This window comes from Protopterus annectens, chromosome 7.part1, assembly GCF_019279795.1.
Source record: "Protopterus annectens isolate FY-2018-M chromosome 7.part1, PAN1.0, whole genome shotgun sequence".
Classification (NCBI taxonomy): domain Eukaryota; kingdom Metazoa; phylum Chordata; order Ceratodontiformes; family Protopteridae; genus Protopterus; species Protopterus annectens.
In genome coordinates this window covers 78516618-78543417 of record NC_056740.1, presented here as the reverse complement: position 1 = coordinate 78543417, position 26800 = coordinate 78516618, and positions in this window count along the sequence as shown.

The window sequence follows — 26800 nt, the reverse complement described above, 5'->3', positions numbered from 1 at the left end:
TTTATTTATATGTCTATGTCTGTATACATATGTACTACAGAGAGGGGGAGGTATATATCTATTTAGTTATGGGTATTTATACTAACACATATGCCTGTAAATCTTTAGCTACATATCCGGTAATGTTGACTGGTATTGCTGGATACTGTGTTTTGTGTGCATACCGGCCAACCTTGTGTGCCATGTATGCTTTGTGATACCTACCACTACATCTGTTGGTGTACACTGAGTCACACGTGGCATCTATTGTTAGTACCAGGTATACATTTGTCCCATGCGGGACAACCCAAACATTGGGTATTCAACCTTTGTCTACACCCAGGGTTATATAGGTACCCCTGGCTATGTGCATGGTCTCCGACATGTGCCACACCTAGGATACTTGGGTCGGGACATCATACGGGATGGGTCCTGAGGGAGGGCAATGTGTGGTGATGTGGTAGCTATGGGTCGGTAACCAGGGTAGGGGTGGTGGCTGTGTGTGTGCTGCAGGTAGGGCAAAGCAGAACTGTGGGTTATGCATGTATGGGTTGGGGATGGCCTGGGTTGGATGGGCCTGTACTGCTTGGCCTGCCTAGTGGGTGGGGGAGAGGGGTACGTGATGTTGACATGTGATGCATAACAGAGAGCTGATTTAATTTCCTAGTTCAATGATAGACATATAATACTATGAGCTTGGTAGTATATTGCAGGGCGGACGTGTTTGGCTGGGCAGGAGGTATGCATATTTGTGCGTGGTGTATAGTGTTTGGAGCCTCTCAGGCCCATTGACGTGACAGTGCATGTGGACATATATGTTTCTGTTCATCAGCCATTGGTATCTACAGATGTCTGGCCATAAATACCTCTGTGGGTATATATATTTGCTTAGATATGTCTAACTGTGTCAGAATATACCCACAGAGATATATATCTGCGTACATATGTCACTTGATGTGTATATGTGGACATATAGATGTTGACATATATATATGTATAGTTGTCAGCATTTGCATGTAAATCTGTTCATATATTTGTATTTATATGTGTATATCTCTGGATATTTGTATATATATATATATATATATATATATATATATATATATATATGACTACATCTATAGATATGTTGTATCTGTTTAGTTAGTGATATGTTCACAGACACACACCCATCTAGCTGTATACATTCTCTGTACTGTTGCATGACTGGGCTGGGGCTATGTTTCTAACAAAATACAATTTCTGCATATCTGGCATGGCTTAGTGGTAAATCATTTCGTGTAGGGTGTGCATGGTCCTGGGTTCCGGCCTTGCGGAGGCTGTTTGTTTTGTTGCTGGGCAGAACACTGGCCATTGGATACGATGTGCTTAAGGCACTTTCAAGCGGTTGTTAGTGGGTTTGCACAGAGGTAATCACTGCTGACTTCCGGTTACAGTGTCTTACATGTAGTTAGCTTTTCCTTTGCTTAATCTGTGTCGGCGGTGCTTCACCCTGCCCACACACACTTGCACACACTCACTAGTGCTTACATATGCTTACTACTGCTTATCTGTGCTTAAGCCTGCTTACTGCTGACATTATGGTACTGACTCTTCACATGTGCATTTCATGCAGTACACCAGTTCACATTTAAATGTTATTTAGTAGGTTATACAGCAATCAAATGTAAATATATGTTTGTATACAGATTTCACATGGTAAATGGTATGTGCTGTAGTGGGACTCGAGCCAGGAATGCCTGCTCATTAGGCAGATGCTCTGACCACTGCACTACTGCTGTGCTGTTTCATTTGCATATATCTTTCTTGTTATCCTCTTCAGCCTTTTAAGCTGCTTTAACCGTAGCTAAGGGATGGGCACACCCGCACACCTACGGTTAGCTGTTCTCCGAGTTTTAGAAATAAATACAGGGGTTCCTTCTTTTTATTTTTATGTCCTGTTGCTGTTGTACACATGGGGGACTGTTGGTAGGGATATGCGGACACCTATGAGCGGTCTCGCTCATTTATTTACAGTTTCTGCTGTTCTACATTGCAGGGGAGTGTTTATTCTGAGAACTCTGCTCTCAGACTCGCCCCCTGCACTTGTCCACACTCCATGTAGGATTAGGAGGTCAGGCAGCGTGCCTTCATTAATATGCTTGTCGCACTGATGTCCTCCTCCTAAACGGCTGCTTCTGTGGAGGACTAGCCTAGTCCTGCTATGAAGATTAGTGAATCCGGGGGTAAGATAATGTATTATAGTGTTGAATTTCCCCTTAGTAAAAAGAAACATTAAATTGAAAAAGTCTAACATGCTAGTTCCTATTTTTACCAACTACTTGCTCTCCCCTGGAATTAAACTTTTGAGTTATGAAGTTAGTGTATATGAGCAAGGCAGATATAATGATAGGTACCCCCATATGTAGAATACAGGGAAGTTGTATCTTGTTGTGTCTTGCTGTTTTGTTTAATCGAGCTGAAGGTTTGACCAGTCTGTGTCATCTGTTTGAATTTTGTGTGAGCACAGACTTGAAAAGACAAAGGGAAACTATAAGCAAGTATCATTATATTGTAATAAGGTTATTTTACTGATCTAATCATTATCATTTTATAATTGTAAGTTTATCTGGGAATATACTATGACATTGAAAAGTCAGGTCAGCGAATACCTCTTTGCCGACCAATATACAGCAAAATATTTCTGCAAACGGCCACAACAGCAATTTTTTTCCTATGGAAGAAAAATTGCTTGGCCATCATTGTGGATTTGCCCTTTTCCTGTAGTGCAGTCTCAGAGTTGGTATATTTAGTTGGGGGGGGGGGGGAGTGAAGCCCCCCCCACTTTGTTATGTTTGTACTGCTGTGTCATTTCTGCTTGGCCAAGCAATTTTTTCTCCTAGGAAAAAATTTTCTGTTGTGGCCATTTGCGGAAATTACATTTTGCTGTATATTGGTCAGCAAACAGCTGTTCGCTGACCTGAGCTTTTGAAGTTGTAATATAGACCTTGTTTATCTGTCTTCTCTCTGCATGCTCCATTTTTTGTTTCTTTTTTCTTTGGTACTTTTTAACAAGATAATAACTGAAACCCACATAGTTTTGTTTTTTTATACAGTTGTTAGAGGTCTCTAAAAATAAAAGTGCCTTACAGATGTTCAATGGCACAAATGAATCTGGAAACCAAGATTATCACACAGAGTCATCACTCCCAGATCTCTTGCACAAATTATACCACAGCAGTAATTTCTTATTAGAAAAACTTAATAAAATGATTCATTATAATGGAGTACTAAAATATCAGTAAAACAGTATAACAGAGCTTATCAATGGGCAAATCATGAGTAATATTGTGTATTCATTAATATGGTAATTTGGAGTTGAAAACATGCAGAAAATATATATAGCGGCTGTACAACTCTACATTAACTGCCTTTTTCCATGCCTCCTGTTCACTTAAAGGAGCACATTTGCTGGCTGTTCACCTGCCTTATTTTATTCCACCGTTCATTCTTATGTGAGTTCTAGAATTCTAGGAAACACCTTGACAAATACAAACAATTTTCTTCATACCTGAAAAATAACTATGTGATTTAGTATGGCACTTGATACTTGGCATAAGAAACATTTGCTTTTGCGGCTTAAGTATTTTATTCAGAGTTAATTTTATGATCATAGATGCTACTTCTGTTAAAACCAGCATATGGTATGGGTATGTTATGCTATATTTTCTATCATTTTTGACTTACTTATTTCTGGTATGCGTGAAATTATATGCTCTTTTCTGAAAAAAATGAGTAACTGAACATCGCGACGTTCACATTTCTTTTATTATATTTTGGTTGACATTTTTGTTATGATTCATTGCCAGAACCGTGATCAGTCATTTTTGTTTTGCCACATCTGCTCATAATCTCAGAAATTTGCATATTCCGTGCTGTATTTTCAACATACATATCTTTTTACTTGTCCAGATGTGAAGTTCGGCTGTCATCTTCCCTATAATGTGTTTTTGCACCTGTGATGTAGAATGACAGTACAGTTGTACAGGATTATACTTTGGCATTAAACCAAATACATTTCTACACGGAGTGCGTATAACAAAGTAATATGATGGCTATGTTGAAAATTCCAGTTGACATCCTTTGCAGATGTCCCTGTGGTTCCATATAGAAACTGTCCTCCTGTATTTTAACTTCAGTACAAAAAAAAACTTGAAATGCATATTGTACTGCATTAATCTACTAAGCTACTATTAAAATGATTCTATAGAAATGACTAAATGTTTAAAAGCGTCAACATATGTTTTTAAAATAACACTAGCCTGTTTGCAAGTCTATAATATATATATATATATATATATATATATATATATATATATATATATATATATATATATATATATATATATATATATATATAAAATCAAGTGTTCTTTTTTTTTTCTTACAATAATCAGAATACAACATAAATGTTAACTTTATAAACTATTATTTTGAAAATCTTACATTTGTTAGTAGCAGGCAAGAACATTAATATTACATTACAACCCATGTAAGTCGACAATTCACACTGAAAATGGCTTACCTTCCAGCCAAAAAGACAGTAATGTAACAGACTTACAGCTGAGTCTTCCTCCAGAATTTTCTTTTAACAAAAGATGATTATATTTATTAGTAGGTATAACATCAAAACTCACAGAAAATCTAGACGAGTCAAAGAGAAAAGCATAATTTTAAAATGTTACTAGAAAGTCTAATCCTGTCTATTTTTTTCCAGCCTTTAATATGAAGCTGAGTCAAATCCTTACTAAAATCTAATTAGATTATACATGTAGTACTTTTCCTGTGCATTCCTTTGTTAAGTAGGCAGAAATTCACCTTACATTTGTCTAGCACTACACTGTAAATGCATGTTGCACTATATCTCATAACACACTGGCTATCAAATAGCCCATCATGTTTTCCTCAGCAGTGACTCCATAACTTTTACAATGGATGGGCAAAATAAGAGACCAATAGCTTTCATGTAACCACTTTTTTCCACTTTTATGAAGGTAGTTAACATCTGTCATTTTGCATTGTTCTGAAACCTCCCTTATCTTAGAGCTATGAAAATATTTACTTGTTGGGGCTACCCGTTTTCTTCTCATTTCTGTCAGACTGCTTTGTGAATCATATTTGGTCCTGTGGCTTTATTTAGCTTTTGTTTTGGGAGTTCTTTGATGACCTTTCCGTATGATTCAATCCCTTTACTCTAAGTATTCTACTCCTGGTTAACCTTCCCCTCTGTTTCTTTAGAGTACTAAAAAGAAATATTTATCAGCGCTGAGTTTTCATCATCCATTTCAATTTACTTAGTTGTATTAAGTTTCACTATTATTATTTGTTTATGTATCATTAAAATGGTCTTTCTCCCTTCTTTAATAAACTGATCATGCTTTCCTTAGTGTCTACTTTGCTTTTCTTACTAATTATTTTGTTTTCTTCCACTTTAGCTCTTATTTAATCTATACTTCTCAGTTTCTGTTTCCCTGAATGTTCTAAATTGGACACATTTTCTTTAACCATTGATGCTGCCTAATTCACGCAGCAGACTGTTTCCCATCTTTTTGATCTGCATATTTGTTTCAGAAAAGGTCTTTCTTTTGTGTGATTGGATGTTAGGGGTTCCCAACAGTGTCTAGACTATTTTCATGCCAACTTACAATACATTTCCTGAGACACTATCCTTTTTTATCAAGGTATGCCTTGGTAAAGCCCGGTGTCCTTCCTCTGATTTGGTTTGTTTCTCTAGAGATATTCATTGGAAGCACAATTCCTTGATGAGCTCTTCTCAAATAACTGCCCAGCTAGATATCTGATATCTGGTGTCCCTTTCCATTTGAAAAGAACAAATCTGTGATTACTCTTTCTGAAACAGATTCTATCACTATCTGCTGCACGTCTTGTATGGCATTAGAATGACACTGCTCTTAAGGCTCCAGTTGGCATCAATTTTATTAAAGTTCCCATTGAGTGGTACTTCCCCTTCACATGGCTGAATGCTAATTCTATATTTGTGTAATTCAAATGTCAGATTATAAAATGCTCAGACACAGTATTTTTATTTAGTTTATTTGTTTATTTCTTTTGGTGGATCATTAGCCTTTTACACATTTCATATCAATTTAAATATACCCAGATAGAGGTAGAAATATTGATATAACAGCATAAGATATAAGGCCAGATTCATAAAGGTTACCACAAAGTGCACACTATGTGTAAACTTTCTTAATTCTAAGGTTACGCTAAGTGTACACATAGTGTGCACATTGTGGTAACCTTTATGAATCCGACCTATAGCGTGGTATGTTGAGGCACGTATTCCTTCACTTCTAGGATCTTCTATATCTGTGTACATGAATAAAAGAAACTCTGAAGTTTTGTAGAGCACACAACATACTTCCTAACTTAAGTTCTTCAGGTTCTTATTGCTGCACACTTATGGTAACATTAGCTTGGTGATTTGTCTAATAAATTATGTGCAGCTGTTTTGCTAACATGCCATAATGTACACAAGACAGAAATGAGTCCTCTCTTCCAACTGTAGTGTAGCTGCTGTAGCAATTTCAGAAAGATACTGTAATACTTTTGGAAAGCTGCATGTAGACGGAGTCCTCAACCCCACCCCAGTACAGACACAGACATTCATACCACTTCCTCAAAGAAGATTCCTTCATTTGTGTTTAAGTGCATTTTGATGTTCCAGCTTTTACAAGGGCATTATTTTGATATGAACAGAACATATATGATTGCTGTATATCTATTTACTTATTTTGTTTGGTGACAAAGATGTCCTGCTGTGTAGATTTCATTTACAGTGAAGGCCTGGGTAAAAAAAAAAAAAAAAAAAGCTCAAGACACATTTATATTATAAACAATATTCTGGGATATAATACAAACAGCTTTCTGCAAACATATTACATTCCACAGACATTTTCCGAATTAAAACTAATAATCATAATGATCATATATTTGCAGCATGCATAAGACATTATAACTGGACAACTTATAAAGATAATTAATTTAACTCTGTATAATGTATGAAGCATGCAGTTTAAAGACATTCTGAATGCAAACAGACATTTTATTACACTCTGCTGTCAAAGTTAAACATAGCATGTTTGCAGTTTACTCATATTTTCTTAGTTAAAACTTCTCAGTAACTCTTTTGGCACTCATTTTCACTTTTATCATTTGACTCTTTGCCACCCATCTCTGTTTACATGTGCTGTCTCAGTAGTATCACACATAGTTTCCACAAAATGCATTTCTACTGCATTTGCAAGCATTTATATGTTTAAATGGATTTGTTTCAATAGCATTAACATCCAGCTATTGCAAATTCATATTTACAAATCATATTCTTGCAAAATAACCAACACTTCCAAAATCTGCAGACATGATATTTTTGTTTTAAAGTACCTATTATTATGCCGCAAACTATTGCTGGTATTTATATTCTGGGACTTCTCAAATGCATTATGGTCATGATCGAATAGCGGCACTACAAAGATGTGCAAATAAGGTCAGTGAAAGGCATTTCTGATTAATATGGAAAAAAGCAAAGCATTTTTTAAAAGTATGCCCACTTTTCACAAATGAGTAAGTTAAATAAAATGTGGCATTACGAACTTGTCAATTATTTCACAAAATCATAAGTTATTGTTAATTTTGGTGTTTTTTTTTTTTTGTGTTGTTGCATATCAAGGGCAAGCACAGCTGAGCACAGCCACACTCAAAGTGTTTTAGATAACATGGACATCCTACAAAAGGGCCTCACTGAGACAGATGCCTGGTGTCAAAGACATGGTCTAAAGCTCAATGCCAAAAAGTGCATTTTTCATCCCCTTTGGTAAAAACTCTGTACCCATGAACTACCACATAGGCAGTAGTCTACTTAACACCGAAAGTGTGATAAGAGACCTTGGGACACAGGTGGACAGTAGTCTCTCCTTTGATAATCACATCGCCACAGTGGTCAGGAAATCCCTTCTACGTGGCACACGTCATCACAAAAGGTTTCTCATCCAGAAAAAAAGAGGTCATTGTTCCCCTCTACTCATCACTAATTAGACCCATTATAGAGTACAACGCCCCTTTTGGTATATACCTCACAAGACATCTACAACAACTGGAAAGGCCACAAAAATACCCCACAAAGAGGATTACTGGCCTCAAACAGATGCCTTAGGCAGACCATCTCAAAAAACTCCAGCTTTACTCCATCGCATATCGCCTACTCAGAGGCGATCTCTGCCTAACATACAAAGCTATGTCTAACCCAGAGCTGCTGGATATGCTCCACTTAAAGAAATCCCAATCCCTCCGAGCTACACATTCTAGGGACCTAAACCTTGTCACCACAATAAACAGAACATGCTGGAGGGATAGATTCCTGTCCCAGAGATTTCCCATACTCTGGAACAGACTACCTATCTATGTCAAACAGAGCTCCTCATTAGCACTCCAAGAAAAATCTTGATGATTGGATGGGTAATAGGAAATTCACCCCAGGGATCACTTCTGTGGTTCTGCTTGACAGGAGCACAGGAAAATAATTTTCTTGGGTGGCGAAAGCCAGGGTACCTTTTTGGCTAGGCTTGTATAGGCCCTAGGGCCAATAGCCTAGTACCTACCTATGAACCTATGAACCTATAAGCTGGGGGCTGTACAGTAGCCAAGATTGATTTGAAAAAAAAGAGAGAGAGAGAGTTTATAATTCAAGAGGGTTTGTGCTGGAGGTGGTGGAAGAGGATGGGGACTACGTTTTGATCAGGGGGATATATCCCCCATTATTTTTTCAATTTTTTTGTTTTTTATATGAGGGTGGTGTGGGTGAGAAATAGGGAAGGGGTAAAGGAGAAAGGGTAAGGAAGAAGGGCTGAGAAGGTGCCAGCTGTAATCCCAGTCCACATAGCCTCAAACACGTCTACTGCCAAATGTTGTTACAATGGAGGACCACGATGTTGAGGGGGGTATGGGCCTGTCCTGATTATTAAAGTTATAATGAATAACCCTTTGCTTATATTTTTGCCTTATTGGTAGTTGAGTAGCACTGGGCACAAGCTGTTTTGGCCTGGCTAAGACAAGCAACTCAGACCTAGAAGTAGCAAAGCTCATCACAAGTGATAGCATTTTCACCATTTGTAACTCTGATAGATTTGGCCATGCTTCTGTTTATACACCACATCTGCAACCAGCGTGGGAAAGCAGGAAAAAGTGACTATGAGTCACAAATGGTGTAAAACACATTTCTTTAGCATACAAAGATGTACATCGCTTTTCATTTCCATCTCATAAGTGCATTTGATGTCATTGAACATTGGAGCAAATGTCATATTTGAACTGTAGCTCGACTGTCCTCATTCATGCATGCTCCCTAAAGCTTTAATACATTTGCGTAACTGAGTATGAATGCTGGCCTACATTTACACTGAGTGCACATAGTTCTTTGCTACTTATCAATGACCTGCTATAATTCTGTCATAAAGAGAAGCTAATGATCTCCTCTTTCAACTTTATTATTTTTATAATTTGTATTAGACTTTAATTTCTCTTTATTCTCATGACAATATCAATATAGTGCATGAAGTCAGGTGATTATGCTCTGATATCTGGAAAAAAACAAATCAGTTAAGTGCCAGAACGGCACGAGACCTTACCTTAACAAATGTTAACCACCCCCTGCTAAAGCTGTAAAGGTTGGGTCTAGCAGTCGGCAGTAAAATCTGCCTGTAATGACCAGAAAAAGACAGTGGCCAAATAAAAGCCCTGGGGGGTTGGGAGGGTGGCCTAATGGGGATTGGGAGGGTGGCCTAATGGTTAAGGTGTTTGCCTTACAAACACAAGGTGCAGGATTTGAGTCTCACAAGGGATAACTGACTAGGCTTACAATGGCTCACAAATGTAGTTAGCCTAGTACTAACCTATGAACCTATAGTTCTGCTTTTTGTCTGTTGATAACGTGTCATGTCTTCCTGTAATAAGCTTAAAAGTTACCAGAGTGACAGGACGTGTTTGCCGGCATTTTCTGATGGATGTGTAGTCTGAAACCTAAATGTTTGTCATTATTTTAGTGTCCCAGTCCTCTGCAATTTGTCCAAAAATCACAGACTTTATGAGGAGCAAATCAAGTATATGAGACAAAAATCTGGGCATTCTGTGAAAATCTGTATAGTTGAGAGGTGTGGGCAGGTGAATATAAATGGAATGGACTGTTTTACACTGTCTTCCTGACAGCAATCGCCAAGTACTTTATGAATTTGAAATTCAGTAAAACACTTAGTGTTTTTTTTTTCTTTTTTACTTTAACTTGTAGTACATGGAGCAGTTAAAAGCTCTATACATTACAAAGAATTATGATTGGGTCACCAGTCCTAAGTGAATTATGATTTGTTCTCAACATGGATGCCAAGAAATTCACCACTCGAGCAAACTTTTTGGCATCCATGTTTCAAATACAAAATTAGTCAGGATCGGCGACCCCATCATAAATCGTCTATGTTATGCACTTCCAGTTCTTCAGTTATATACTTTGGAAACTATCCTATAAATAGACATCAGATCATGGCAGTATTATATACAGGAATAAAGTAAGGATGCGGAAGGTAGAAGGGAGAAAGGGAATAAAAAACTGTGACAGACTATTAAAGAATGAAACAGGACCAGAATGAGGGCAGACAATGTAATCAGACAACGGGAACAGTACATGTTAATCATAATAACTACCACAGAAGGGGAGCAATTTGTATGATACCACAGCTGCTTACCCATATGTTGGTTAGGTACAGTTTTTGGCCTGTTTAGCTGACAACTTGCAATAAGGTTGATGGAATGAGTGCGGGAATATAGGTTCATAGGTTCATAGGTAGGTACTAGGCTATTGGCCCTAGTGCCTGTATAAGCCTAGTCAAATGGTTCCCTGGCTTTTGCCACCCAAGAAAATTATTTTCCTGTGCCCCTGTCAAACAGAGACACAGAAGTGATCCCCGGGGTGAATTTCCTATCTCCCATCCAATCATCAAGATTTTTCTTGAAGAGTGCTAATGAGGAGCTTTGTTTGATAGAGATAGGTAGTTTGTTCCGGAGTATAGGAAGTCTCTGGGACAGGAATCTATCCCTCCAGCATGTTTTGCTTATTGTGATGACAAGGTTTAGGTCCCTAGTGCATGTAGCGCGGAGGGATTGGGATTTCTTTTCGTGGAGCATGTCCAACAGCTCTGGGTCTGACATAGCTTTGTATGTTAGGCAGAAATCACCTCTGAGTAGGCGATATGTGATAGAGTAAAGCTGGAGTTTTTTTAGATGGTCTACGTAGGGCATTTGTTTGAGGCCGGCAATCCTCTTTGTGAGGTATTTCTGTGGCCTTTCCAGTTGTTGTAGATGTCTTGTGAAGTACATACCAAAAGAGGCGTTGTACTCTATAATGGGTCTAATGAGTGATGAGTAGAGGGGAACAATGACCTCTTTTTTCCTGGATGAGAAACCTTTTGTGATGAGGTGTGCCACGTAGAAGGATTTCCTGACTACTGTGGCGATATGATTATCAAAGGTGAGACTACTGTCCACCTGTGTCCCAAGGTCTCTTATCACACTTTTGGTGTTAAGTAGACTACCTCCTATTTGGTAGTTCATGGGTACATAGTTTTTACCAAAAGGGATGACAATGCACTTTTTGGCATTGAGATCGAGGCCATGGCTTTGACACCAGGCATCTGTTTCAGTGAGGCCCTTTTGTAGCATGTCCACATCGTTAGGAGTTTCGATTATGGCTCCTAGTTTGCAGTCATCTGTGAACTTTGATAGCCAAAGACCTTCTGTGTTAGCCTGTACTTCAGAGAAGTAGATACCAAACAGGAAAGGACCTAGTACTGAACCCTGTGATACTTCACTTGTCACTGGTCTGAAGTTGGATTTAGAGTCTGCTACTTTCACAGTGTAGGTTCTGTCAGTGAGCCAGTTGGCAATCCATCTTGTGACATAGGGATGTTTGTTCTAAGCTGTGCCTGTGTAAAGTAACTATCAAATCCACATGCTTGTTGTTAGATGATTTCACCTGCACAACAGAATCTTTCATGCAGTAGAGATTTCTTATGAAAGTATACACAATGAATACATTGCTTAGGGTAAGGCATTTTATGAAATACAGTCATCTATGTGCCACTTTGTGCAGCTTATAAACAAAGGGATTGTGTCTAAGGATGTCATTGTCCCCCTTTATTCAGCCCTCATTAGGCCAATCATTATATATAATGCCCCTTTTGGCATGTATCTCTCCAGACACATGCAACAACTGGAACACCACAGAGATACATTACTAAAAAGATGCAAAGCCTAAACAATATGTCCTACATGGACCAACTCAAAGCCCTGCCACTATACTTGGTATCCTACCGACTGCTAAGAGATGACCTGTGTCTGGCATACAGTGCATCCTCTGAGCCAGTACTGATGGATTTACTGCACATCAGCAAGTCAAATAGTATCATAAATACACAGTCTAAGTATCTAAACCTCTTCTGCAGCATCAACAGAATGGTTTGGTGGGCAGGGCATATCTTCAGAGGATACGAGGATACTACTGGAACAGACTCTCCATCCATGTAAAACAAAGCTCATCTCTGTCCATATTCAAGTGTAAATTGGAGCTATGGATAAGAAAAGGAAAATTTACCCCAAGACTGCGCTTGTATTACTAATGGACAGAGGCAGGTCCTTAATGCTTCATCCCATGCATGGGTCCCCTTCAAATTATCTATGGTATGATCCCAGTTATTTGCACTAAGAGTAATATATAATTATTAACCATGTGATGGGTAAGGCCACTCTAACACCAAATGGGATAATTCAGGGCACCAAAAGGGAAAATTAGCTGGTCTTAAAATAGTCCTCAAGGGCAGCTAGCCTAGTACTTAACTATGAACCTATGAGGGTCTGACTAATGTACTGAAATAAAAGTACTCAAGGCCTGGTAGGTTTAGTGGTTAATCCAGAGGCAAAGTGAGCATTTTTGAGATAAGGGCATTCCATAATATGGGCAGATGTATGGTAAATGTGTAAGGAGTACAGATAAAGGGAAAGAAAATGTAGTCTCAACTTGAGTTTGACTAACCATGAAGGCTTTTGCCAGCTTTCAATGAATTTTAGAGATGATTTTGTTAAGTCAAACACTAAATCTGGGCTCAAAAATGAGGCTGAGGAGTTTTGAAGATGTGACCATCTCCCTGAAAACATTATTCAAGGACATGCTTTGGGGTGTTGCCAGAGGAGCAGAAGATGATACATTTGAGCCAAACATCATACATTTTATTTTATATACATTTCAGTATAGAATGGGCCTTGTCAACCAAGCAGGAAAATAGTTAAAAGGGTTCTAAAGTTGTTGCTGTAAAGAAAAAAAAAGCAAGCCAAGAAGAGTGAAATTAAATAATCTGAATATAGATGTACTTTAATGTTATTTGTAAAGATGGAGACAAGTAATGAGTCAAGAAAAGAACATTCAAGAACACCAAGGACACCAAGAGAGAATGACAGAGGAGACAGAGTTCATGCTTATTCCCATCTGACTACTGGGGTTCTACAGTCTCAGTAGTATAAAATGCCCAGGTAGTGTTCATGAAAAGTCTAACATTGTATATATAATCTAGAAAGAAGTAATGGCTGATGGTGGCAAATGCAGACAAATCCATGTGAGCAAGATAAAGGATAGTGCCAATATCTGATTTGGTATGAAATAATTATTTAACTACTAATGGCATTGTTTCTGTTCCACTGCCCATTCAGAAAGCAAAAATTGTTGGAATTTATAAAGATCTGCAGGCAGGTGCATCTTTTGAATGACTTGGATACTGGGCATAGAAGGCTTATATAGGAAAAGTTATTAATAGCAAAAGAAGAGCTGTCTTTGTTGAGTGAATAACGGTTGCTAATGTCCAAAGTTTAGATACTTGCTTTTCCAGGAGCTAATGATTTCTCATGTTGGTAACTGAACAGTAGATAGAAGGACCTAAACATTTCAGAGACCCTAAAACTTGATTATCCTCTGCAGGAGAGCATGGCTTGAGATTAAGCAACATATGACTGCTGTAACCGGCATGTACAGGATGAAGGTGATGCAAAGGAAGATCTTCTTTGCAGTCCAAATGCATTGCCATGACATTGGAGGGTAAAGAAAGGCGTATGCTGCTAGAAATGAGAATGATTTTCTCAGAGGAGTAAATTGTTTAGCAATATCACTTGGCTCAAAAAGATAAGAAGGTTTCTGTTGTTAGATTTTGCTAGGATGTAATAACTATTGTAAAGCTGAAAGAATTATCAAAGAATTATCCTGGGTTGTGGTTTTGCTAGGATATAATAACTGGTGTAAACCTGAAAATGCTATCTAGGTTTGTCACTACAACTATGTTGACAGGACAGGAAGCACTTTTTTGTTGATCTAACTCATCATAGTTTTGGCCTGTGCCTTGTTACATTTTTAAATATATCTATTGAAATGGTAAGTGAAAGCCTTTGGTGGTCTCTTCATAATTTCTGCTAAAGGATATCTGTACCTTGATTTCTGTTAGTCAGTGTGAGAAGGAAGATGGTATCAACATATTATGTGGCAGAATCCAGAGACAGTGACCTCACAAAAGACCAGTCAGCATTGTTGAGTACCTCATTACATGTGGCAACATTATCATTTCAGAGGTTCCTTGAGCATTTGTGCCTTGAGAACTTTGCCATAATAACAGATGGCAGTGTCAAGTATTATATCAGTAGTTGTGAAAGTGTGAAATGTACAATGATCCAATCAAGGAAGTTTTGCATCCCAGCGACTCTGTAGGTTCTTGGAGGGATAGTAATGAGCTGAGGTAGACCGAATAGTAGGTTGGAAAGGAAGGAATAGTTACCTCAGAAAGCTGCAAGTCAAGGTTGAAATCATCCATGACTTCTAGTTCTTTCTTAAGCTTTGACTATGTTACGTTGAACCATTGCACAAAGAGTTAAGTTTCACAGATCTGTCTACATATAAAATAACTCAGTACTATAGAAGAAACTGAATAATTTTTCCTAGAGGTAAGCCTCCCTGCCCCCTATATATATATATATATATATATATATATATATATATATATATATATATATACACACACACACACACACACACACACACACACATATATATATATATATATATATATATATATATATATATATATATATACACATATATATATATATATATATATATACACATATATATATATATATATATATATACACACACACACACACACACACATATATATATATATATATATATATATATATATATATATATATATATATATATATATACACACACACACATATATATATATATATATATATATATATATATATATATATATATATATACATATATATCAACTCCATGGTCTGCAACTGTGAGGAAAAGTAACAAAAAAAAAAAAAAACACTACACAGCACATCAGTCAAACACAATTAAAATGGATTGTCTAGTGACAAACCATAAATAAAAAATATGGCAAAAATTCCACTATTTAAAACTATATTGATTTCAGTACAGGATAACCCTTCCTGCTTTACTTAATATGAATTGCACTTCATCAATTTTTTACATTGTGAAGTGTAACAATATATTTGAAAAAGAGCCCATCCTCAGAGAACTTAGTAGGGGCAAAATACCTGTAATAGTCTGCCCTCAAAACTTTTCCTCTACTTAAGAAAGAAATGTTACCAGACTTTGAAAAAGAGCAAGTCATATATCTTGAGCAAGGGAAGTACCACCACCTGCAAAAAGATAGTTATTAAAATAATCCTGAAATCATAGTGCTTTATGGAGCTGTTACTGTCCATCCTCTATCTGATCCGCGGTGGTGGTGCTGCGGTAGCATTGTCTCCTCACAGTAAGACGCTGTCCGGTTAGATTCACAGCTAGAGCGTCTTCTGCATGGAGACATGTGTGAATGAGCGTACCTTCATTGAAGGTTGTGCGTCAGGGCTGGCAACTCGGCACGTAAAAATCTATTGCCAATCATTAGCAGACCGGAGTTCCGCTGTGGCGACCCCTAATCAGGAAAAGCTGAAAGACACAACAACAACAACTGTCCATCCTCTTCTCTCCTAAACCACAATTACAAAATTTTAATTTTATTATTCAAAATAAAGTTAACCAGCTTTCTTTCGCCATTAATCAGTCCTGATCAAACTGGGTTAATTCCAACAGAACTATATTTGTCAGCTTGATAAAAACAGACACTTTAATAAATACTGGCAACAGAAATAGTAACTCGTGAATTCTGATACCAAGAAAGCATTTAGCTTTGTAGATTGAAAATATTTAATTTCCTCTTAGTGAGGCTCAATCCCTGTACTTCTTGCTTGTGAAGTAAAGACCTTAACCATTATGCCAACTCCCCACCTTTTATCAAAATGCTGTAGTCACTATTTCAAGGGACACCAGCACAGGTAAAATGAAGGGCCAGATTCCATTCAACATTTAAATTAAACAAGACAACTAGACAAGGTTGGCCTTCTTCCCTTCTTTTGTTTGCATTTTACTTGGAACTATCTGCTGAGAGAGAATTATAACCTCAAACATTCAGGGTTACAAACTAAACTGGATGCAATGCAGCTGTCCCTTTACATAGACAGCCTTCTTATATATTTATCAAAACCTGAAAATAATATAAAAAAAAGTTCTTTGAGGAACTGTATCATTTTGATGGGTCCACTGAGTATAAAATAATGAGAAAAGCTAATGTTATAGGAACTAGCATTAGATTAAGACATTTTTATGGAAGTCAAATGATTTGACCTACTTAGAATTCCAGATGGGTGATAAAACTCTGGAACTGGCTTACTTAATTAACTCACTGGATGAAAGTGTTCTTCCTAAAATTAAACTTAATAATGCTAGATTTTATGCAGAGTGTCCAGGCTATAAATTGGTGTCTAGTGCTTTTTATAATATACATTGCCCAAGGTCTCCCTATTTCCCCACCAACAGGTTGGTATGCTTACATTTGAACTATGGCTTTAGAATTTCTTTGGGAAAATGGTAGACACATAGGGGCCTGGGAAAGAAAATCACTCACTCCAGAAATGGGGGCATTAAGAGCATCATAGTTTACATTGCATGGAAAAACAGCACTCAGGGGGTTTTACAGTATTTCTATGAAACATTACAGAGTACTATGAAGAAAGATTTATCTGGCTACTTGAGGTGGTATGTTAAATATTCATAGGTTTTTACAAGGAGAAGATAGGTGGTTAACTTTGGGTAACTTTCCTGTTTCAGATTTAATGACAACAATAAAATGGGTCTGTAGAATTATCTGCATTCACTTTTGATTCTGGAGGTATCACCTTTCAGTTTATTAAAACGATGACAATTATGATGATGGAATTCAGAAGATTAACTAGGCATTGCCCATAATATTATACTGAGGACAAATAATAAAAGGAAATACATTTATCTCACAGGAACAAGTATCAGGCTTGCTGGGCCCTCCTACGTAACATTCAAGCATGTACACTTAAGGCAAATATTGTGAAACTGAAATGGTATATGAGCAAAAAAGAAAACTGACCAGCTGGGAAAGAATGGTTCTTGGAAGTGAGAGTGGGTGCTCATAAGACAGTCTGGATTAACATAGTAAACATTCCATATTTTTAAGCATTTTTAACCAACATCTTCAAAAAAGTAGCTAGAGGTGTAGCCTGAGGAAGAGAGAGAGGTGCAAACACATATTTCATTAAAAAGGTGGGAAAATATATTGCCGATGCCTATAAATTAATCAAAAATGAGGAGATATATATTTTTTTTATCTCTTTTCCTTTACCTGTAAAAGAGCACCTGCATTCATTTTTTTTTTCACCTGAACTATTTACAGGGAGCCATAATATACATTGTTGTCTCACTTTGTACTTGTTGCCTGTGGATCACCAGGATGAGGCCATCAGTGAGGTCACCAGTGAAGTGGCCATCCCATCATGAGTGCAGTGGTTTCAGATTTTTTCAGCCTAACTATCCATTCCCGCACTCTGCTGATTTCAGCATAGGGGATATGCAGTCTCCCAACTTCTTCTAAAGGTGTTCCCTTTGATCAGCCCTGCAGGTTCCCCTGAAGTATGGGAGGTGGTTTCCCTAATCTCCATCAGGGAAATTGCATCTATCGAGTGTGTCCCCAATTGCATGCAATCCTTCACTCACTGAGGAGAGGCAATCATGCCATATCCTTTTACTCTTCCCCCTCTCTGTCTGGTTCTCTCCAGTGACAGGGCTGCTAATCAAGTCCAGGGTCACACTCAGGGCTCCATATCTCTGCACCAAGGACCAAGGCAGACCAGAATGTACATAGCCGAATGAGTTATTGTGTTGTTTCTTATTGATAGTGATTTGTATAAATATACTGTTTCAAAATAATGGTTATATTCCTAATTACTTAAAAGATAAAAATTAAGCTTTTTTACAGGAGGTCAAGCCCCTTAGCACCCCCATCCCTTTAACAATGACAAAATGTTGCTTATTCAGGCTGCTCTGGTCATGTAGAGGGATAAAGCCCTGACTAAAGATTGGCCACCTGAGTTTGATTAGTGGCTTGGGCATTGATGGAGTAGCAGGGGAGGAATGCACTCCTTGGCAACACTCCCTAAGGGGAGACATGGTCCAAATAAGGGAGTCTTGGATATAATCAACGAGCATGGGTCTGGCAAATGATAAGCAGGTAGAGCATATAAAAAAACAACAATGGACTAAAGCACAAACAGTGGAGTCCCCAAGACACTCTTAAGATCCATTACCATACCTAGCAACACTGAGCTAAGTTCCAGGGGTAGGGAAATGGCTAGAAGACCTGTCATGAACATGGGACTCTGGAGGCTGGGCAAGTAAAAATGAGGTCTGAGGGGGATTAAAAAATGTTGCTCATTCAAACTGCACTCATTATAAGATAATTATTTCTTAATGTTAGAAATAATTAAGTTTTTCAACAGTAACTAAAAAGGGATACATTTAGAATGTCAAATGGAAGAAAGTCAACACCAGAACATCAAAAGTACAGAACATCGATTTATCGTCTAAGTTCACATTTCAGCTGGAGTGGGGGTTTTTGTCCTTTCCCCACTGTAGTGTGACCTCTGAGTTGGTATATATGTATGTTGCATAGCACATGTTAAATTTAATTGTGTGTGCTGTTGATATGCTGTGTTTCATTGTTCCAACATCAACCTTCTTATATGCAACATTCAGACCATTATCTCTATTGAACAGAGAACATGTCAGTTGTACATGTTTATGGAATGACTGATAGAAAATGTGGTAAGACTTGCTTATCAAGCCATCAACATTTTCAACACTTGATTAAATGCCAAGAAGTTCAATTCTCATCTGGGGTGCCTCTTGTGTGGTGTCTGCATGTCCTCTGTGTGCTTATGTGGGTTTTCTCTGGATGCTTCAGTTCCCTCCCATGTTTTAAAGACTCCACACTCTAAATTGGCTGTAAGTGTAAGTGCACATGTACATGGGGGTATGGAAGAACAACAGCAACATGTCAGTGTGAACATTGTATGTGGGGTATGGAAGAACAACTGCGTTATGGCAGTATGAACATTGTATGTGGGGTATGGAAGAGCAACTGCATTATGACAGTGTGAACATTGTATGTGGGGTATGGAAGAACAACTACATTATGGCAGTGTGAACATTGTATATGGGATATGGAAGAACAACTGCATTATGGCAGTGTGAACATTGTATGTGGGGTATGGAAGAACAACTGCATTATGGCAGTGTGAACCTTGTATGTGGGGTATGAAAGAACAACTGCATTATGGTAGTGTGAACATTGTATGTGGAGTATGGAAGAACAACTGCATTATAGCAGTGTGAACACTGTATGTGGGGTATGGAAAAACAACTGCATTATGGCAGTGTGAACATTGTATGTGGGGTATGGAAGAACAACTGTGTTATGGCAGTGTGAACATTGTATGTAGGGTATGGAAGAACAACAAAGTCATGGCAGTGTGAACATTATATGTGGGATATGGAAGAACAGTGTCACAGCAGTGTGAACATTGTATGTGGGGTATGGAAGAAGAACAACGTCATGGCTGTGTGAACATTTTATGTGGAGTATGGAAGAACAACAACATCATTGCTGTGCAAACATTGTATGTGGGGTATGGAAGAACAACAACATTATTGCTGTGCGAACATTGTATGTGGGGTATGGAAGAAAAAGAACATCATTGCTGTGTGAACATTGTATGTGGGGTATGGAAGAACAACAACATCATTGCTTTACAAACATTGTATGTGGGGTATGGAAGAACAACAACATCATTGCTGTGTGAACATTGTATGTGGGGTATGGAAGAACAACAACATTATTGCTGTGCGAACATTGTATGTGGGGTATGGAAGAACAGGAACATCATTGCTGTGTGAACATTGTATGTGGGGTATGGAAGAACATCAATGTCATGGCAGTGTGAACACTGTATGTGGGATATAGAAGAACAACAGTGTCATGGCAGTGTGAACATTGTAGTGGGGTATGGAAGAACAACAAAGTCATTGCTGTGTGAATATTGTATGTGGGGTATGGAAGAACAACAACATCATTGCTGTGTGAACATTGTATGTGGAGTATGGAAGAACAACAACATCATTGCTGTGTGAACATTGTATGTGGAGTATGGAAGAACAACACCATCATTGCTGTGTGAACATTGTATGTGGGGTATGGAAGAACAACAACATCATTGCTGTGTGAACATTGTATGTGGGGTATGGAAGAACAATAGCATCATGGCTAGCCACCTGGCACTGTGAACATTAGCTCTAGATGATTGTCATTGCTGAAGTGACACCCAAATCTGATGTGCAAAAATGGGAAGAAGGTTTGAGGATGGACAGATGGGTGGATGGAGTATAAGGCAAGTGGTATGAGGCTTTTGGGAAGAGTGGCTTACATATTCTAAAGTAGTAAAAAGTACAATGTATGAGCTCGGTAGAGTCAGATTAGTTTCTGGGGTGTATATAACTACGGAGTGCTTAGGGAAGTGTGATGTCAGATAGTTAACCATATAAAGCATAAGTGCAAGCCTGAGTAGAAGACTGCTGAGTCTCCATGGTGTGTGAATGAGAAGATGACTGGACTGCTTGCAGTGAAGAGTTATATATAGCCGAGACTATCCACAGGTGGGACAGTAATTATGATATACCATCCTTGATGCTGTGCTTTGAAGAGCAATATTTTTTATACAAGATCAGAGGTAAAATTATGTACCCTGGCTCCTATTGACTAAAGTCAGAAGATTTTAGATAAGCTGCAGAAGAAGACTTCTGAAAGTGATATAGATATGTAGACAGACAAAACAAGCAGGGAGGCTAAGTAGCTATGAATACCTGGGAACAAGTGCCTTCTAATAAAATATAAAGTACAGTTCTGTAAAATATTACCATAAGAGTAGATGTCCTTGCCTTTCCTGCTGCAGTGTTCTTAACATATGGGATTCCCTGTCGTGGAAACCCGACATCCAGCCAGTTTACCAAAGACTACTCTTGCTTTAAGGTATACCGAACATCACTCAAATGTTCCTTGCATAGTGTAGGGCATAAAGGTGACATTCAGGCCTACCATAATTAGAACTGATTGCCCCAGTAGGTACACCAGTCCAAGGAGCCCAAGAGGTAATCTGTACATGCAGGTAGGCAAAGTACTAGGGGGGATGGACGGAGGCAGCGAATACTGCAGCAGTGAAGGCAAGGGCATTTACCATTATGGTAAGATTTTACATAGCTGTACTATGTCCTTATAGCCACTGCTGCATATTCTTAATGGGAGAGTGTCAAAGCTCAAGAGGAAACTTGGGAGGGGGGAGAAGCAGAAAAGACCCTAACATCCCATGAAGAATGGCACTAGCAAAACCAGCCCTAGCTCTAGAGATACCATCCAACTTGTAGTGCTTGATAAAGGTATGACAAAAGTCCAGGTAGCTACTTCAAGAATAGAATTAGTATCTAAGTCCTTGAAAAAAAGCAACAGAAGAAGCCACAGCTCTAATAGAATGATCCTTAACTGAAGAAGGAAGGCTCTTGGCATAAAAAGGAATAGCCTTAGAAATCCAAGAAGAAATGGTTTGCTTGGATACAGCAAGTCCCAAAGATCTAGGATGAAAAGAGACAAATAACTGATCAGATTTTCTATTAGCCTTAATCTTATCCAAATAAACCATGAATTGCCTATGCATGTCCAAAGTATGCAGCACCCTCTCACTGTCAGATTGCAGAAATGGAAAAAGTAGGCAGATTAATAGACCGATTTATTGATAGCTCATTAACCACCTTAGGTGTTAAAGAAGGGTTAGTGTGCAAGGACACCCTGTCCTCATGAAAGATCAAAAAAGGAGGACAAGCCATAAGGGCCTGCAAGTCAGACACCCATCTGGCAGAAGTAAGAGCTAACAAAAGAACAGTCTTCCTGGAACAATGTTGCAAGAAAGCCGAAGCAGCAGGCTCAAAAGGAGCCTGGGTCAACTTTTCCAAAACAAAATTAACATTCCAGGGAGGATTCACAGGCTTTCTGTGAGATATAATATTAAGGACACCTTTAAGAAATTATTTCACCTAAAACCTAGAAGCTAAAGGAGGAGAAAAAGGCAGACAAGCAGAGATAGCTGATATGTGGGCCTTAAGAATAGGGCAAACCAGCATTGAGCAATTCACACAAATATGACAGAACCAAAGGAACATCCACAGTAAGTGGGTCCAGACTATGAGAGAGACACCCTCCATCCCATGTCTGAAGCATCTGTGAACAATTCCTGAGAGGGAATAGAGGGATGAAAAGGGATACCAGAATTTAGAGACAACTGCTGAATCCACCAGTGAATTTCCTGTCTGAGACAAGGAAGAAGAGGAACTACAAAATCTAGAGGATGTGCATGTTGAAGCCACAATGACTTCAAAATCAACTGAAAGTTTCTCATGCGAAGTTTGGCCAGAGAGAGCATCAGAATGGTGGGTGCCATGAAACCCAAAGCTCTCAGAAACTCCTTGGTGGTAATGAAAGCAAGAGAAAGAAAAGTATGGAAGAAAGAAATGAGAGTTAAGGCCTTTGGAAAAGGCTGGATACAAGTATTGGCACCATCTGAATCCTGCAATCAAGAAAGACATGATCATGAGAAGGAGTCAGGGAAGACTTTTTGAAATTTGTAGTAAGCCCCAGGGTCTGAAGATGGGAAATGGCAAAATGAAGCTTTGACAAAAGGGTCTCTGGACAGGGCACCTGAATGAGCAGGTCATCTAAGTAAGGAAAATTTTAGATCCCTTGAAGCCTATATAAAACAATCACAGGAGAAAAGCATTTGGTGAACACCCTTGCAGCTATAGAAAGGCCAAAGGACAAAGCAGAGAACTGAAAATGCCAGGAAGGAACACAGACACGCAAAAACTTCCTGAAAAGAGGATGGATTGGAATATGGAGATAAGCATCCCTGAGATCCAGAGATACCATACAGGCCTGAGGGAGCAAGAGAGGAAACAGAAACTGAAGGGACACATCTAAAAGGAAGGCACTTTTATATAAATGTTTAGTGACAGAGGTCTGGAATAGGTCTCCAAATGCCCTCTTTTCTGGGCACTAGAAACAGTCTTGAGTAGAACCCTTTCCCACCTTTGGGGCACAGGCACCTCTTGAATAGTACCCTTACTCAAGAGATTTTGAAGAACCTTTGGGAAAAAGGGAAGTTGTTCCCAAGGAGGCTGAGGCATGCCCATAAAAGGAGGATGGTATTTCCACACCATGAAGTACCCCTTGTTGAATGATCAACATAACCCTAGAATCGTGAGTGATCTGAAGCCAAACAGGAAGAGAAAGAGGAATGCGGTTGGGAAGAGATAGATAGTCATACAGCACCTAGTTTATCTGGAAAGGAAGGCTTTTGATTCCTGAAAACTGAGTAACTTTAGCAGAAGGAGCTGGTTTGCCACTCTTCCTACCTTTAGTAGAAGGGTGGGATTGTCTACAGCCAAAAGCAGGCTTAGCGGGGTAGTTTCTCTGACATTTAGGCACAGGAGAAGCAAACACATGTTTAAGCTCCTATAAGGCCTTACCCTTATCCTGAAGGGACTTCAACAAACCAGCAGCTGCTTCCACAAACAAAAAATTAGAATCCAGAGGAGCATCCATCAACTTAGCTTTAATATCATCAGGTAGAGGTTGAACCCTAAGCCAAGAATACCTCCTCATCACTGAACCAAAACAGCAGCCCTAGAAGAGGCATCTGCTACAGCATAACTACATTTAATAGAATGATGCATGACTTGAGAGGATGTCCCTAGCAAGGAAAGAACAGAAGTTTTACCCTCAGAGTCTGGAAAATCAGAAATAAATTGACAGGCCTGAGAAAGAAGAGCCAACAAATACCTAGACATATGGGTCTGATAACTAATAGCCCTAAAACCTAGGGTAGCAGAAGTGTAAACATTCCTACCCAGCCTTTCCATAGCTCTGCTGTTCTTCTCAGAAGGCAATAAGTTTGGTGAAGGAAGCTATGGAAAATGGCTCTTCAGAGGCTACAGACCCTACAGATGACTCAGCAGCAGGACATTTATATAGAAAATAACAATCCTCAGGCAACCTATAAGACCTATCAGGCTTCTTGAGAGCAGGAGGTAGAGAATCACGTGCATGAGAGGCATTGGAAAAGGCATCCAGCAAAGCAGCCAAAACTTCCAACTACAGCAAATTATAGTACCTCCTATGGATATCAGAAACCTGAGCACAAGCCCACTTAAAAATCCATCATCCTAGAGAGTGTGTCCCCAAAAAAAATTTCATCAAAAGCAATATCAGGTCTAATAGATTCCTCATCCTCTGACCCATAGTCCAGAAGAGAAGGAATTTGAGTAGAATAAGTCAGGGATTCATCATCAGAATCTGACTCATCCTCAGAAGAATCCTGTTCTCTAGGCCTTTTAAGGAGAGTAGAACACTAAGAAGGAGCAGGAACCAAAACCCAGCGAGGAAGCTTTAAGGACATTAAAGCAGTAAATAGCCCCTGAGTGAAGGCCTGCCACTCACTTTGTGGATCCCTAGGAGCATAAGAATCACATTTAATGTTTTGTTTCTTTTTTAAGGAAAAGAACATCCCCTCCAAAAAACTGAGAAGGTTCAGACTCAGGACGACAGTCAAACACTGTAGTAGGAACTCCCCAATTAAAATCTGAGGAACTCCTCTGGGCACCTTGGAAAAAATCAACCATGGTTCCTCCTGAATGTTCAAGATGGATGCCTGCAAAGCTTCTTCAGTTGTGCTGCCAGCGGGATCCTCACCAGCCTTCAACATGGTCACGGCAGAGAGATCCAACAACTCAGCCAGGAAAGCTTCCAAGTTTGCAACAGCCTCGGGAAAAACACCTGGCAGAGGCTGTACAGAAGAGGATTCCGGTCGTACTTTTTCACCTTCTTCTTCCCTAACAGCTGACCCTCAGGGTGGGAGAATCCTTCCATTGTATCCTTAGCGAGAAGCTTAAGATGCTGGTTCTCAAGATACAAGGAAAGAGAAGAAAGTCTGCTGTGAAGGGTTTTTGGGGCAAACGCCTGACAAATTGAACAAGACGTATAGTCATGAGAAACACCTAGGCAAAAAAGACACTTACCTGGCAGTCTTTATGTGAATCTGTCTTCCACACTGGCATTTACCTTTCTGGATGGCATTAACCTGAAAGAGCACACAAAAAAAAAAAACACAACGGGGCACATCTGCAACTGGTAAAAATCAGCAAATAGGAGGAGGTAGTCACTGGAGAATGAAAATGCACTCAACTCTTGGGAAACAGATGCAGGTAAACAGACCAATTGTGAAAAGATACATTTAGGCTGGTGGCAAAGAAGTTCTGCTTATGGTAGGCTTGAACATCACCTTTATGCCCTATGCCATGCAAGGAGAGTTTGGGTGACATTCGCCATTTTCAGCAGAGGCCCAGGGAAGAAAGCTCCAAAGTATTACAAAATATTTTAACAACAATTTTTACAATCTTCAAAAATAATACAAAAACATTTACAGTTTAAATAATTATACCAAATTACACATAATATGAACATATTGGTTAAGAATAGATACAATTATATGACGATGATTTAATATTTAGAGAAATTCAAGCTAGTTTATAACAAGTTAAGCTAGTTTAATACAAACAGGTATTGCAATATGAAGTTAGATGAAAAGCAGGAAAGAAATTGATAGAAGTAAAAAAGTAAGTGAAGAAGGGAGAGAAAGGTGGTATAATGTATGAATAGGCACTTGCCCACATTTAGCGATATAGCTTATCCTGGTGTTGAGCAAGAACAGAACACCTTTTGGCTAGGAAATCTTTCAGAATGCTTTAGACGGATGGGAGGGAGGGTATTGACCTGATAGATGAAGGTAAGGAGTTTCAAGCCTTAGCAACATGGAACGAGTACAGACAATGTCCAGTAGATTTGTTAGATTTGTGGACAGACAGGAGTTTTTGGTCATTGGAGCATAATGACCGATTGGAAAATAGTTGTGCAGAAAGGCATTTAGTGCTGGACAAGCAGATGGATGCTGGGTAATTTTACAGGTAAAGAAGTTGTATATATATTAGTTGATGGGATGGTAATAACCAATTTAGATCTTTTAGTGCTGAAAGGAGCATTTGCTTAAAAGTTAGCATTATTATAGCATTTTTAAGTCTTGATTTTGGTAATTCCTGGAGGTTAACAAGGATGGGACCACTATAAAGTAGTGGGGTCTATAT